Source organism: Hordeum vulgare, chromosome 1H (assembly GCF_904849725.1).
Source record: "Hordeum vulgare subsp. vulgare chromosome 1H, MorexV3_pseudomolecules_assembly, whole genome shotgun sequence".
Taxonomy (NCBI): domain Eukaryota; kingdom Viridiplantae; phylum Streptophyta; class Magnoliopsida; order Poales; family Poaceae; genus Hordeum; species Hordeum vulgare.
Window position 1 is genome coordinate 478,625,603 of NC_058518.1, and position 17,704 is coordinate 478,643,306.

General features: G+C 43.4%; 1 pseudogene; it reads left to right on the plus strand.

Moving 5' to 3' along the window:
* Window positions 1–17,704, plus strand: part of LOC123416313 — a 31,368-nt pseudogene that overhangs the window by 697 nt on the left and 12,967 nt on the right.

The following is a 17,704-nucleotide window of genomic DNA, read 5'->3' on the forward strand; positions in this document are numbered from 1 at the left end:
TCAAGGGTAATGTGTCATTAGTAATCCATAATCTGATTTTAGCTGGGGTAGAGTAGATTATGAGTTTTTAATAATCTGGCCATCTAGTTTTTATAAACTGCAATATAATCTGTCCTGTTTGGAGACATAATAGATTATAAAAACCGAATTATATAATTTGGGTAGTTCCAAACATGGCCTAAGTGGACATATTGATTGCACAATGCACTCTAATCAAATACTTCCTTCATTTCTTTATATAAGGTGTATCTATTTTTAATAAAATTAGATGGTGTCCCCCGCGTTGCTGCGGAAACTATGATAAACAAATGCATAAAAAAATGTTAAAAAAATTAAAACAGTTGTAAAAATAAATACAAGAATGCTCTCGGATTATATTCTAAAAACAATAAAGCATATGAAACATGCGACAATGTTGTATATAAATAAAAAATTATTTGCTTAATTGTCCAAGGTACAAATATATGTAGGTCATGATATAAAAATGTGTAGCATCATGATCTATATCCACACAAAAATTAATAAAACTAATTGACATGCATGACTATGAGGTGACATGGTTGTATGAATAGATTAATGCACAAAATATAACTTATGACCACATGCATGACTTGATGATGTTGTATGCTTGCATGAAGAGAAAAAATAGATAGTGGATTACAACTATTTAAGAATAGAGGATTTCACAATGTAAGGTACATTTCTTCTAATTTCTCGTAATTCCGTCGTTAGCCCTACAAAAAAAGGAAAGTATCTCTCTCCTGATTTTGTGCATCTCTTACTTTTTTAGTTAAATAATTTAGTCGCCACTAATCAATGATTTAGTCAAGGTTAATGTCGTCCTAACATGTATATAATTATATGCCTTGATCACTTTACCAAAAATAATACACCTTACATAAAAGAATAAAGGAAGCATGCCACATCATATTGATATTTTCATATTTCAGTCAGTGATGCATGATTGGCGAGACCACGAGTGCATCAAGATACTGCGAAGGTGCAAAGAGGCAATCCCTTCTAGAGAAGCCGGAGGGAACACTACTAGGCAAAACCTTATAGGCAGGACCTGAGTAGTAGCGCTGGAAGACATAAAATGTTGCTGCTAATTAGCAGTAGCGTTGATCCGGTTAAGCGCTACTACTAAAACCTTAACAGTAGCGCTGGATATATATCCAATGCTACTGTTAAAGGAGGCCCAACGAGGTGCACAGATGGTAGCGTTAGTAGCAACACACGCTTGTGTAAAGCGCTACCGATAAGTTGGATAGGAGTAGCGCTTTCCTTAAACCAGCGCTACTGATACGTATATCTTCTCCACCTTATCCAACCGGCCGCCCCTCCTACTCCCCTCTCCACTCCAACTCACTCTCCCCCCGCACCCTCCGTCGTCCGCCGCCGCCGCTGTTCCCGTCGCCCGTCGTCCGCCGCCGCCGCCGTTCCCGTCGCCCGTCGTCCGCCGCCGCCGCCGTTCCCGTTGCCCGTCGTCCGCCGCCGCCGTCACTCCTGGTGCTCCTCCTCCCTCCTCCCTCCTCCTCCTCTCTCCTCCCTCCTTCCACCCCCCGTCATTCAAGTTCATCAATGTTTTATGCAAAATTTAGAAATCCAAATGTTCCTACGACCAGAATGGTGCAGAAGGGATGAGAAGGTCGCTCCCTGTGGTCTCTCGGACTCTCTGTTTGGGTCTGTCCGTCCAAATGTTCTGTTTCAGAATGTGCATTTGATGTATTGTTTATTTGGTCATTTAGGACAGAAACCAGAATAGCAGTTAGGGCAAGAATGACTAATGAGATAAACCAGGATGTAGTAATTTCAGTGTGTAGATGAGGCAGCAATATAGGAAAAAAATGGCGCGTACATCTCAACATTCCACGTGCGCACACCAACTTTCATGAAAAACCGATGTTTTTTGTGCTCTGTCTCATGAAAAGCTCACCACATAGAAATGTGACACACATTTTATGTCTTGTACATATCTACAGATTTTTCATGTGTAGATTTTTCTTGTATATGCATTCGTGTGTTGCTCAAGTAGGTACTAGTTCCTAAAGTTTATCAGGTTCTTGTGTTGCTCAGGTGTCCCTGACATGGGTTGCTTGGATGGATGGATGGGTGAATTAATACATATATCTAGCAATGAAACATTAGTAATTATTGTCTACTGATTAAGTCGATTGATGCAAGGTGTTCATACTTTTTGCACAAAGTTACTTGCAAAGATAGCACAAGTCGGATGAACATATGTGTGTGATTGTAATGATCTTTTCCATTCTAGTTGCTTAATTTTTAGCATGATTTGTCTACAACACAAGTAAAGTTGCTGCAAATCTGCAACCTGGAATCAGTGTTTTTCTTGGAGATTGTACTGGCTTTTGCCATCAGGATTTTTTTGGCATTCTAGTTGCTTCACTTTTTAGCCACAAGTAGTTTATTTCCTTATGCTACATTATATTTCAATATAAATATAATGTAGTTTTTTACTGTTTTTAGTAAGTGTTTATTAGAAATAGTTTATTTAGTAAGTGTTTAATAGAAATAGTTTAATCGGTGAGGGAGTGTCCACCATATATGAGCGAAGAAGAATGCTGACTGTTGTCGTGGGGGTCGCTTCTCCTCCTTCTCCTTGTGCTAGATATTTGTTATGCACTAGGGGAAGTAGGAGTAGAGACCATCATCGACGGTCGAAAAATCGGTGAGGGAGTATCGACCATATATGAGAGAAGAAGAATGCCGACTGTTGTCGTGGGGTCACTTCTCCTCCTTCTCCTTGTGCTAGATATTTGTTATGCACTAGGGGAAGTAGGAGTAACGACCATCATCAACGGTCGAAAAATCGGTGAGGGAGTGTGATACGTCTCAAACGTATCTATAATGTTTGATGGTTTCATGCTATTATCTTGTCAACCTTGGATGTTTTATGTACCTTTTATATCTTTTCTGGGACTAACTTATTAATACAGTGCCAAGTGCCAGTTCCTATTTTTTCTGTGTTTTTGACTCTTTTCAGATCTGATTTTGGAACGAAGTCCAAACGGAATAAAATCCCGGAAATAAATTTTTCGAGAACAGAAGAAGATCGGGGAACTTGAGGGCCAAGGCAGGAGAGCCACAGGGGGCCCACAAGCCGTGTAGCCGCCATCAGGGGGGCGGCGGCTACCAGGCTTGTGGCCTCCCTGGTGCTCCCCTGACCTAGCTCTTTCGCCTATATATTCCCTAAAATCCAGAAAAAAATGAGGGCATCCACGGAAACACTTTTCCGCCGCTGCAAGCTTCCGTTTCTGCGAGATCTCATCTGGAGACCCTTCCCGGTGCCCTGCCGGAGGGGACTTTGGAGTTGGAGGGCTTCTACATCAACATCATCGCCTCTCCAATGACTCGTGAGTAGTCCACTTCAGACCTACGGGTCCGTAGTTAGTAGCTAGATGGCTTCTTCTCTCTCTTGGATCTTCAATACAAAGTTCTCCATGATCTTCATGGAGATCTATCCGATGTAATCCTCTTTGGCGGTGTGTTTGTCGAGATCCGATGAATTGTGGATTTGTGATCAGATTATCTATGATTTATATTTGAGTCTTTGCTGATATCTTATATGCATGATTTGATATCCTTGTAAGTCTCCCCGAGTCTTGGGTTTTGTTTGGCCAACTAGATCTATGATTCTTGCAATGGGAGAAGTGCTTGGTTTTGGGTTCATACCGTGTGGTGACCTTTCCCAGTGATAGAAGGGGCAGCAAGGCACGCATCCTGTTGTTTCCATCAAGGGTAACAAGATGGGCTTTTATCGTAGATATGAGATTGTCCATCTACATCATGTCATCTTGCTTAAGGCGTTACTCTGTTCTTATGAACTTCATACACTAGATGCATGCTGGATAGCGGTCGACGTGTGGAGTAATAGTAGTAGATGCAGAAAGTATCGGTCTACTTGTTTTGGACGTGATGCCTATAGATATAATCATTGCCATAGATGACATCACGACTTTGCGCGGTTCTATCAATTGCTCGACAGTAATTCGTTCACCCACCGTCTACTTGCTTTCATGAGAGAAGCCACCAGTGAACACTACGGCCCCCAGGTCTATTCACAACTATCGTCTCCACTTTCGCTTTTACTTTGCTTTGTTTACTTTTTGCTTTCAGTTCTCACTTTGCAAAAAATATATAAGGGATTGACAACCCCTTCATAGCGTTGGGTGCAAGCTCTTTGTGTTTGTGCAGGTACTTGTGATTCGACGAGCGCCTCCCACTGGATCGATACCTTGGTTCTCAAAACTGAGGGAAATACTTACCGCCTCTGTGCTACATCACCCTTTCCTCTTCAAGGGAACCCCAACGCAAGGCTCCAAGGCCCCGGGGAAATCCTTTGCATATTTGCCAAGGAAGTCCCTATAGGCGTAGCCCGTGACAGAAGGTTTCCTGGCGCCGTTGTCGGGGAAGGTCTGTTGTCGCAGTATGATGACCCACAAGTATAGGGGATCAATCGTAGTCCTTCCGATAAGTAAGAGTGTCGAACCCAACGAGGAGCAGAAGGCTCTGATAAATGGATTTCAGCAAGGTAATAACTGCAAGCACTGAAAGTAGCGGTAACAAGTGATTGTGTAGCGAGGTGAAACGTAGCAAGCAAAGAGTAACAAGTGACAAGTAGTAGCAACGGTGCAGCAAGTGGCCCAATCCCTTTTATAGCAAGGGACAAGCCTGGACAAAGTCTTATAGGAGGAAAAACTCTCCCGAGGACACACGGGAATTTCTGTCATGCTAGTTTCATCATGTTCATATGATTCGCGTTTGTTACTTTGATAGTTTGATATGTGGGTGGACCGGCGCTTGGGTACTGCCCTTACTTGGACAAGCATACCACTTATGATTAACCTCTCTCGCAAGCATCCGCAACTACAAAAGAAGAATTAAGACAAAGTCTAACCATATCATTAAACTAGTGGATCCAAATCAGCCCCTCACGAAGCAACGCATAGACTGGGGTTTAAGCTTCTGTCACTCCAGCAACCCATCATCTACTTACTACTCCCCAATGCCTTCCTCTAGGCCCAAATATGGTGAAGTGTTATGTAGTCGACGTTCACATAAAACCACTAGAGGAAAAACAACATACAACATATCAAAATATCGAACGAATATCAAATTGACATGACTATTATTAGCATGAGTTATCCCATGTCCTCAGGAACAAAAGTAACTACTCACAAAACATAATCATAATCATGATCAGAGGTGTAATGAATAGCATCAAGGATCTAAACATAAACTCTTCCACCAAGTAATCCAACTAGCATCAACTACAAAGAGTAATCAACACTACTAGCAACCTTACAAGTACCAATCGGAGTCGCGAGACGAAGATTGGTTACAAGAGATGAACTAGGGATTGGAGAGGAGATGGTGCTGATGAAGATGCCTCCCCTCCGACGAGAGGAGTGTTGGTGATGACGATGGCGATGATTTCCCCCTCCGGGAGGGAAGTTTCCCCGGCAGGATCGTCCTGCCGGAGCTCTAGATTGGATCTGCTCAAGTTCCGCCTCGTGGCAGCGGCGAAACCACGAAAAAGCTCTCTATTGATTTTTTCCAGACCAAAACCCTTCATATAGCAAAAGAGGGGGGCTAGTGGGCCGCCAGGCAGCCCACAAGCTTGCCCTGCGCCACCAGGGGGTGGTAGCGGAGTGGGGGCTTGTGGAGCCCTGGTGGCCCCCCTCCGGTAGTTCTTTCGCCCAGTATTTTTTATATAATCCGGAAAAAATCCACGTAACTTTTCAGGGCATTTGAAGATGTGTAGAATAATGGACTAGGATTTGCTCCTTTTCCAGTCCAGAATTCCAGCTTCGTGAATTCTCACTCTTCAAATAAACCTTGCAAAATAAGAGAGAAAAGACATAAATATGGTACCGCAAGTAATATAACAGCCCAAAAAGCAATAAATATCAACATGAAAGCATGATGCAAAATGGCCGTATCAACTCCCCCAAGCTTAGACCTCGCTTGTCCTCAAGCGAAAACCAAGTTCCATAAACATGTCCACATGTTGAGGGACTAAGGTGTCGATAAAACATAATACGGACACGAGGGCATCATAATCACACATAGAACAGCAATACATCATAAAGATTCTTATGGGAAAGTAACAATTCCTTCACAAAGCAAAGCATGAAGCAAAAACCTTACCGAGAAGTAACCAACAATAGTCCATAGTCATTGAAGCAATTGCAATTTATCACAACATCGGAAAGAGTCAAATAAGATCTTGTAAGGCAAACCCACATACTCAATCATCTCTTTCGTTTTCCACAATTGTTACAACTCACGTGGTACTCATGGTGTCAAAGTTTCAGCTGGACATAGAGGAAGATAGGGGCTTATAGTTCTGCCTCCCAACCACTTACCTCAAGGGTAAAATCAACAACAATAAAGCATAAGTACTCAACTACAAGTTGATATATGAATATAGATCTTTCCCAAGCATGTGACGGTAGCCAAGACAAAGGAAAAAAGGAATTGGTGAAGATCACCATGACTCTTACAAGGGTAAAAAGTAAAGGTACAAGCTAGGCCCTTCGCAGAGGGAAGCACAGGTTGTCATGCGCTTTTGAGGTTTGAATGTGTGTCCTCTTAGTGCGGAGGAACGTCACTTTATATTGCCTTCTCTGATAAAGAACTTTATTATACAGTTTGTCGCTTTTATGTCTTCCTCATCACAGGTTCGTACAAAGCTTATTTTCCACACACTAATAGATCATACATATTAGAGAGCAATTTTTATTGCTTGCACCGATGAAAAGTTACTTGAAGGTTCTTATTCAATCCATAGGTAGGTATGGTGGACTCTCATGGCAAAACTGGGTTGGAGGTTTATGGATGCACAAGTAGTATCTCTACTTGGTGCGGGAGTTTTGGCTAATATGAGGTGGAAGCAATAGTCACATGCTAAGGTATCTCTAATCATATAACATTGTTTGGAACCAAGCAAACACAATTCACGATGTTGTCTTCCTTGTCCAACATCTACTCCTAGGCATGTAATAGTTTGGTGAGTGCTCACAATTGTAAAAAGTGTCTAAGATGATATATTTATATGTGAACCTCTCTTTCCTTATTACTTCTTATTAATTGCAACAATGACTGAGGTCTATGTTGATTTATTCTCAACAAGTTTCAATCATCATACGTGTCATAAGTGAAGTTATCACTTTCCATAAGATCGTCTCATGATCTTTCATGCTATCGTTCTTTTCATACTTTTGATCATGGCACAAAGCAAATCCCTTGACTAAGACACTCTTTATTATATAGCTCGTAAGCTCGAATACATCGGGGGAGAGACAAAAGAAAAAGACTCAAACTAAAAACTAAAGACTTATTCCTCTAAGAAAAGAAATAAAAACTGAAAAGGAAAGAACTACAACAAAGGTAAAAGCAAAAGATATAAAGGTGATACGATACCAGGGCAACTCCCCCAAGATTGGCAGAAGCCAAGGGGATTGCCCATACCAATGCTTAGTTGTCTTCCTTTGGTTGTGATGGTGGTGTTGTTGTTGGAGTAGTCTGATCCTCGGTCTTCCAAGGCATAGGTGCTCCATCATGGCAGGATGAACGAGTCGCCGGAATCCTCAAATCTGCAGCCAACCTTATTGATTTAAATATGTACTCATACTCACAATTTTGATTCTGCAGGTCATAGATCTGGCCCTGAAGTTGGTCAACCCTATCGTAGAGCCTGGAGAGGTGTTTCCCAATATCAATGACATCCATCTTGTGATTGCTAGTGAACTCCATGATCATCGTGTGGTTGGCGTTGAGTCCACGCTCCACCATCCCTTAGCACTTGAAGACTTGTTGCTCCATTGCTTCGAGCCTCGTCTCCACGCTTCCGGTCTTCTTAGGCCTCTCAACATCACGGATGTGCAACATGCCCTCGCTCATCTTGATAGATTGAGGGTGTTTCAGCACTTCCGTGAGGTAGGGATTGATGACCTTCTCGAAGATCTTGTCCTTAGGAGCGTTTGGGGAAGTCATGATGATCTAGATCTGTCACAGAAACAAGCTCGAAACGAAAACACAGGAAAACTACGCGATACGGAGATCAAAACCTTCGGGCGACTATATATTGATTTTTTTCTCGGCCAGAAGGAGTCCTCCGTAAGAAAACGGAGTCCGGGAGGCACACGAGGTGCCGACAAGCTTGCCCTCTGCCACCAAGGGGGTAGGGGGCGGTGGCAGGGCTTGTGGCCGCCTCGTTCGCTCTCCGGACTGCTTTTTATTTTTCTAATTTTCCAAAAATTCCAAAACGGAAGAAATTTCCTATTGGAAAAGTATCGGAGTCCAATTTCTTACCGAAAGACATACATCTTCGTTTTCAAGGTCTGAAACAGGCTAATAAACATCCCTTATGTACTCCTCTGGAGTTATGACATTGATGATATTGGTCTCAACATTTATGGGAGTACCAGAGATGTAATGCTTGATTCTTTGCCCATTTACCACTCTAGGAAAATTTCCTTCCGTGTTATTGATTTTGATGGCACCGGAACGATATACTTCGTCGACAACGTAGGGACCTTCCCATTTAGAGAGAAGCTTGCCTGCAAAGAATCTCAAACGAGAATTGTATAGCAAGACATAATCACCTACGTTGAACTCTCGTTTCTGTATTCGTTTGTCGTGCCATCTCTTAACCTTTTCCTTGAACAACCTGGCATTCTCATATGCCTGGGCTCTCCATTCATCTAACGAGCTGATATCAAACAACCACTTCTCATCGGCAGGTTTAAAATCAAAGTTGAGCACTTTGATTGCCCAATAAGCTTTGTGTTCCAGCTCAACAGGTAAATGACAGGCCTTACCGTAAACCAGTTATACGGTGACATGCCCATGGGATTCTTATAAGCAGTCCTATAAGCCCATAGTGCATCGTCAAGTTTGCTAGACCAGTTCTTTTGAGATCTATTGACGGTCTTTTGTAGGATCAACTTGATCTCCCTATTACTCAACTCCACTTGACCACTAGACTGAGGAAGATAAGGGGATGCAACTCTATGGTTGACATCATACTTAGCTAGCATCTTGCGGAAAACACCATGAATGAAGTGTGAACCGCCATCAGTCATCAAGTATCTAGGGACTCCAAATCTTGGGAATATGACTTCTTTAAGCATCTTAATAGAGGTGTGGTGATCAGCATTTTTAGTGGGGATAGCTTCTACCCACTTAGTAATGTAATCCACAGAAACTAAGATGTGAGTGTACCCATTGGAACTCGGGAAGGGTCCCATATAATAAAGGCCCCAGACATCAAATGGTTCAATGACAAGTGAATAGTTCGTAGGCATCTCTTGACACTTACTGATGTTCCCTATCCTTTGGCATTCGTCACAAGACAAGACAAACTTACGAGCATCCTTGAAGAGAGTGGGCCAATAGAAACCTGATTGCAATACCTTATGGGCAGTTCTATCTCCAGCATGGTGTCCTCCGTAGGCTTCGGAATGACACTTATGCAGGATCTGTCCCTGTTCATGTTCAGGCACACAACGTCTAATAACACCATCTACTCCTTCCTTATAAAGGTGAGGATCATCCCAAAAGTAGTGTCTCAAATCAAAGAAGAATTTCTTCTTTTGTTGATAGGTGAAACTGGGTGGTATGTATTTGGCTACGATATAGTTTGCATAATCGGCATACCACGGTGCACTAAGTGAAGTGCGGATGACATTTAGTTGCTCATCAGGAAAGCTGTCATCAATAGGTAGTGGGTCATCAAGGACATTCTCTAGCCTAGACAAGTTATCTGCTACAGGGTTATCAGCACCCTTTCGGTCAACGACGTGCAAATCTAATTCCTGTAGCAGGAGAACCCATCTGATCAGCCTAGGCTTAGCGTCCTTCTTCTCCATGAGGTACTTAATAGCAGCATGATCAGAGTGAATAGTGACTTTGGAGTCAACTATGTAAGATCTGAACTTTTCACATGCAAACACGACTGCTAAAAATTCCTTCTCCGTAGTGGCATAGTTTCTTTGGGCACTGTCTAGAGTTTTACTAGCGTAGTGAATGACATTCAACTTCTTGTCAACTCTTTGTCCTAGAACAACACCAACAGCATAATCACTAGCGTCGCACATGATTTCAAAGGGCAAGTTCCAGTCAGGTGGTTGAACAATAGGTACGGTTATCAAAGCCTTCTTAAGTATTTCAAAGGCTTCCTCACAATCCTCATCAAAAACAAAAGGAACATCCTTCTGCAAGAGGTTGGTAAGAGGCTTAGAAATCTTAGAGAAGTCTTTAATGAACCTTCTATAGAAACCAACATGACCTAAGAAACTTCGTATACCTCTGATATCTGTGGGGCAACGCATTTTCTCAATTGCATCAACCTTAGCCTTATCAACATCAATGCCTCTTTCAGAGAACTTGTGTCCTAAGATGATACCTTCATTAACCATAAAGTGGCACTTCTCCCAATTCAAGACGAGGTTGGTTTCTTTGCATCTCTGTAAGACTCGATCAAGGTTGCTGAGGCAATCATCAAAGGAAGACCCGTAAACGGAGAAGTCATCCATGAAAACCTCGACGATCTTTTCACAAAAGTCAGAAAATATAGCCATCATACATCTTTGGAAGGTGGCAGGTGCGTTACATAAGCCAAAATGCATACGTCTATAGTCAAAGGTACCGAAAGGGCAGGTGAAAGTGGTTTTCTCTTGATCAGATTGTGCAACAGGTATTTGTGAGAAACCTGAATAACCGTCTAGAAAGCATAAGTGTGTGTGTTTTGATAGCCTTTCTAGCATTTGGTCGATAAACGACAAAGGATAATGATCTTTCCTGGTTGCCTTGTTCAGTTTCCGGAAGTCTATCACCATTCTATAGCCGGTAATAATCCTTTGTGGGATTAGTTCATCCTTATCATTAGGAACGACGGTGATACCTCCCTTCTTAGGTACGCAATGTACTGGACTTACCCAATCACTATGAGCAACAGGATAAATGATTCCTGCTTCCACAAGCTTTAATATTTCTTTTCTAACGACCTCTTTCATCTTAGGATTTAATCTCCTTTGATGATCAACAACTGGTTTAAAGTCAGGATTGGTTTTAATCTTGTGTTGACATAGAGTAGGACTAATACCCTTAAGATCATCAAGAGTATATCCAATAGCAGTGCGGTGCTTCCTTAGAGTTTTTACTAACTTCTTCTCTTCGCGCTCTGAGAGGAGAGCACTAATAATAGAGGATATATCTCCTTCTCATCAAGATAGGCATACTTAAGAGTATCAGGCAACTGTTTAAGCTCGAACACAGGATCACCCTTTGGTGGGGGAGGATCCCCAAGCAGTTCAACAGGCAGATTATTCTTGAGAATAGGATATTGTTCTAAGACAATTTTATCTATCTTATCTCTCTCCTCCATATGCATATCATTTTCATGCTCAAGCAGATATTGCTCTAAAGGATCCGTAGGAGGTACGACAATAGAGGCAAGAGCAATGATTTCATCTCTACCAAACGACTCTTTTTCATGGGGTTGCCTTCCAAACTTGGAGAAGTTAAATTCATGAGACACACCGTCGAAACTAAATGTGACGGTCTGCTTAATGCAATCAATGTGGGCATTGACAGTGTTGAGAAAGGGTCTACCAAATATGATGGGACAAAAGCTATCTTGTGCAGTACCAAGGACGAGGAAATCAGTAGGATACTTCGTCTTACCACTGAGAACTTCCACGTCTCTCACAATTCCCAGAGGGCAGATAGTGTCTCTATTAGCTAGCGTAATAGTGACATCAATGGGTTCTAACTCAGCGGGTGCAATCTCATCTTTGATTTCATCATATAGAGAACGGGGTATTGCACTAACACTAGCTCCAATATCACATAAACCATGGTAACAGTGATCTCCTATCTTGACAGAAACAACGGGCAGGCCAACTACAGGTCCGTATTTTTCTTTCGCGTGAGGTTTAGCAATTCTAGCGGAGTCCTCATAGAATTTGATAACATGCCCATCTATGTCTTCGGCTAAGAGATCTTTGATAATAGCAACACTTGGTTCAACTCTAATCTCCTAAGAGGGTGCAAGTGGTCTAATGTAACCCCTACGTATCACAGTTGGAGCTTTAGAATAATCCTTTATCCTAGCAGGGTATGTGTTGGGGAACGTCGCATGGGAAACAAAAAATTTCCTACGCGCACGAAGACCTATCATGGTGATGTCCATCTACGAGAGGGGATGAGTGATCTACGTACCCTTGTAGATCGTACAGCAGAAGCGTTAGAGAATGCGGTTGATGTAGTGGAACATCCTCACGTCCCTCGATCCGCCCCGCGAACAATCCCGCGATCAGTCCCACGATCTAGTACCGAACAGACGGCACCTCCGCGTTCAGCACACGTACAGCTCGACGATGATCTCGGCCTTCTTGATCCAGCAAGAGAGACGGAGAGGTAGAAGAGTTCTCCGGCAGCGTGACGGCGCTCCGGAGGTTGGTGATGATCTTGTCTCAGCAGGGCTCCGCCCGAGCTCCGCAGAAACACGATCTAGAGGAAAAACTATGGAGGTATGTGGTCGGGCAGCCGTGAGAAAGTCGTCTCAAATCTGCCCTAAAAGCCCCATATATATAGGAGGAGGGAGGGGGACCTTGCCTTGGGGTCCAAGGGACTCCCAAGGGGTCGGCCGAGCCAAGGGGGGGAGGACTCCCCCCCCCAAACCGAGTTGGACTTGGTTTGGTGGGAGGAGTCCCCCTCCCTTCCCACTTCTTCCCTCTTTTTTTTTCTTTTCCTTTGATTTTCTTATCTTGGCGCATAGGCTCCCTTGGGGCTGTCCCACCAGCCCACTAAGGGCTGGTGTGTCCCCCAAAAGCCTATGGGCTTCCCCGGAGTGGGTTGGCCCCCTCCGGTGAACTCCCGGAACCCATTCGTCATTCCCGGTACATTCCCAGTAACTCCGAAAACCTTCCGGTAATCAAATGAGGTCATCCTATATATCAATTTTCGTTTCCGGACCATTCCGGAAACCCTCGTGACGTCCGTGATCTCATCCGGGACTCCGAACAACATTCGGTAACCAACCATATAACTCAAATACGCATAAAACAACGTCGAACCTTAAGTGTGCAGACCCTGCGGGTTCGAGAACTATGTAGACATGACCCGAGAGACTCCTCGGTCAATATCCAATAGCGGGACCTGGATGCCCATATTGGATCCTACATATTCTACGAAGATCTTTATCGTTTGAACCTCAGTGCCAAGGATTCGTATAATCCCGTATGTCATTCCCTTTGTCCTTCGGTATGTTACTTGCCCGAGATTCGATCGTCAGTATCCATATACCTATTTCAATCTCGTTTACCGGCAATTCTCTTTACTCGTTCCGTAATACAAGATCCCGCAACTTACACTAAGTTACATTGCTTGCAAGGCTTGTGTGTGATGTTGTATTACCGAGTGGGCCCCGAGATACCTCTCCGTCACACGGAGTGACAAATCCCAGTCTTGATCCATACTAACTCAACTAACACCTTCGGAGATACCTGTAGAGCATCTTTATAGTCACCCATTTACGTTGCGACGTTTGATACACACAAAGCATTCCTCCGGTGTCAGTGAGTTATATGATCTCATGGTCATAGGAATAAATACTTGACACGCAGAAAACAGTAGCAACAAAATGACACAATCAACATGCTACGTCTATTAGTTTGGGTCTAGTCCATCACGTGATTCTCCTAATGACGTGATCCAGTTATCAAGCAACAACACCTTGTTCATAATCAGAAGACACTGACTATCATCGATCAACTGGCTAGCCAACTAGAGGCATGCTAGGGACGGTGTTTTGTCTATGTATCCACACATGTAAATGAGTCTTCATTCAATACAATTATAGCATGGATAATAAACTATTATCTTGATACAGGAATTATAATAATAACTATACATTTATTATTGCCTCTAGGGCATAATTCCAACAGTCTCCCACTTGCACTAGAGTCAATAATCTAGCCCTCACATCACCATGTGAATTACATTGTAATAAATCTAACACCCATACAGTTCTGGTGTCGATCATGTTTTGGCCGTGGAAGAGGTTTAGTCAGCGGGTCTGCTACATTCAGATCCGTGTGCACTTTGCATATATTTACGTCCTCCTCCTCGACGTAGTCGCGGATGAGGTTGAAGCGTCGTTTGATGTGTCTGGTCTTCTTGTGAAACCTTGGTTCCTTTGCTAAGGCAATGGCACCAGTGTTGTCACAGAACAAGGTTATTGGATCCAGTGCACTTGGCACCACTCCAAGATCCGTCATGAACTGCTTCATCCAGACACCCTCCTTAGCCGCCTCCGAGGCAGCCATGTACTCCGCTTCACATGTAGAATCTGCTACGACGCTTTGCTTGGAACTGCACCAGCTTACTGCACCCCCATTAAGAATAAATACGTATCCGGTTTGCGACTTAGAGTCGTCCGGATCTGTGTCAAAGCTTGCATCGACGTAACCTTTTACGGCGAGCTCTTCGTCACCTCCATACACGAGAAACATCTCCTTAGTCCTTTTCAGGTACTTCAGGATATTCTTGACCGCCGTCCAGTGATCCACTCCTGGATTACTCTCGAACCTACCTGCCATACTTATGGCCAGGCTAACATCCGGTCTAGTGCACAGCATTGCATACATGATAGAGCCTACGGATGAAGCATAGGGGACGGAGCGCATATGCTCTCTATCTTCATCAGTTGCTGGGCACTGAGTCTTACTCAATCTCGTACCTTGTAACACCGGCAAGAACCCTTTCTTGGACTGTTCCATTTTGAACCTCTTCAAAACTTTATCAAGGTATGTGCTTTGTGAAAGTCCTATCAGGCGTTTTGATCTATCCCTATAGATCTTAATGCCTAGAATGTAAGCAGCTTCTCCTAGGTCCTTCATAGAGAAACTTTTATTCAAGTAACCTTTTATGCTCTCCAAAAGCTCTACGTTGTTTCCAATCAGTAATATGTCATCCACATATAATATTAGAAACGCCACAGAGCTCCCACTCACTTTCTTGTAAATACAAGATTCTCCAACCACTTGTATAAACCCAAATGCTTTGATCACCTCATCAAAGCGCTTGTTCCAACTCCGAGATGCTTGCACCAGTCCATAAATGGATCGCTGGAGCTTGCACACCTTGTCAGCATTTTTAGGATCGACAAAACCTTCGGGTTGCATCATATACAACTCTTCCTTAAGGAAACCATTAAGGAATGCCGTTTTGACATCCATCTGCCAGATTTCATAATCGAAAAATGCAGCTATTGCTAACATGATTCTGACGGACTTAAGCATCGCTACGGGTGAGAAGGTCTCATCGTAGTCAACTCCTGGGACTTGTGAAAAACCCTTTGCCACAAGTCGAGCTTTATAAACGGTCACATTACCGTCAGCGTCCATCTTCTTCTTAAAGATCCATTTGTTCTGAATAGCCTTGCGGCCTTCAGGTAGTATCTCCAAAGTCCACACTTTGTTCTCATACATGGATCCTATCTCGGATTTCATGGCTTCTAGCCATTTGTTGGAATCTGGGCCCACCATTGCTTCTTCATAATTTGCAGGTTCATTGTTGTCTAACAACATGATTGACAAGACGGGATTACCGTACCACTCTGGAGCAGCGCGTGATCTCGTCGACCTGCGTGGTTCAACAGAAACTTGAACTGGAGTTTCATGATCATCATCATTAACTTCCTCCTCAACCGGCGTCGCAACGACAGAGGTTTCCCTTTGCCCTGCGCCACCATCCAGAGGGATGAGAGGTTCGACAACCTTGTCAAGTTCTATCTTCCTCCCACTCAATTCTCTCGAGAGAAACTCCTTCTCGAGAAAAGTTCCGTTTTTAGCAACAAACACTTTGCCCTCGGATTTGAGATAGAAGGTGTACCCAACTGTCTCCTTTGGGTAACCTATGAAGACGCACTTTTCCGCTTTGGGTTCCAGCTTTTCAGGCTGAAGCTTTTTGACATAAGCATCACATCCCCAAACTTTAAGAAACGACAACTTTGGTCTTTTGCCATACCACAGTTCGTATGGTGTCGTCTCAACGGACTTTGATGGTGCCCTATTTAAAGTGAATGCAGCTGTTTCTAATGCATAACCCCAAAATGATAACGGCAAATCAGTAAGAGACATCATAGATCGCACCATCTCTAACAAAGTACGATTACGACGTTCGGACACACCATTACGCTGTGGTGTTCCAGGCGGTGTTAACTGCGAAACAATTCCACATTGGCTTAAGTGAGTACCAAACTCGAAACTCAGATATTCACCCCCACGATCAGACCGTAGGAACTTGATCTTCTTGTTACGATGATTTTCTACTTCACTCTGAAATTGCTTGAACTTTTCAAATGTTTCAGACTTGTGCTTCATCAAGTAGACATAACCATATCTACTTAAATCGTCAGTGAAGGTGAGAAAATAACGATATCCGCCGCGTGCCTCCACGCTCATCGGACCACACACATCGGTATGTATGATTTCCAACAAGTCACTTGCACGCTCCATTGTTCCGGAGAACGGAGTTTTAGTCATCTTGCCCATGAGGCATGGTTCGCACGTGTCAAGTGAATCAAAGTCAAGTGACTCCAAAAGACCATCAGCATGGAGTTTCTTCATGCGCTTTACACCAATATGACCCATGCGGCAGTGCCACAAAAATATGGCGCTATCATTGTTTACTCTAACTCTTTTGGTCTCAATGTTATGTATATGCGTATCGCTATCGAGATTCAATATGAACAATCCTCTCACATTCGGTGCATGACCATAAAAGATGTTACTCATAGAAATAGAACAACCATTATTCTCAGACTTAAAAGAGTAACCGTCTCGCAATAAACAAGATCCAGATATAATGTTCATGCTCAACGCAGGCACTAAATAACAATGATTTAAGTTCATCACTAATCCCGGTGGTAGTTGAAGTGACACGGTGCCGACGGCGATTGCATCAACCTTGGAACCGTTTCCTACGCGCATCGTCACTTCGTCTTTCGCCAGCCTTCGTCTATTCCGCAGTTCCTGTTTCGAGTTGCAAATGTGAGCAACAGAACCGGTATCGAATACCCAGGCACTACTACGAGAGCCGGTTAAGTACACATCAATAACATGTATATCAAATATACCTGATTTTTCTTTGCCCGCCTTCTTATCTGCCAGATACTTGGGGCAATTGCGCTTCCAGTGACCCATACCCTTGCAATAGAAGCACTCTGTTTCAGGCTTAGGTCCAGCCTTGGGTTTCTTCGGCGGATTGGCAACAGGCTTGCCGCTCTTCTTCGAATTGCCCTTCTTGCCTTTGCCGTTTCTCTTGAAACTAGTGGTCTTGCTCACCATCAACACTTGATGCTCTTTACGGAGTTCAGACTCTGCGACTTTCAGCATCGCAAAATACTCACCGGGAGACTTGTTCATCCCTTGCATGTTGTAGTTCAACACAAAGCCTTTATAGCTTGGCGGCAGTGATTGGAGGATTCTGTCAGTGATAGCTTCTAGCGGGAGTTCAATCCCCAGTTCAGCTAGACGGTTTGAGTACCCAGACATTTTGAGCACATGTTCACTGACAGACGAGTTTTCCTCCATCTTGCAAGCATAGAATTTATCGGAGGTCTCATACCTCTCGATCCGGGCGTTCTTCTGAAAGATAAACTTCAACT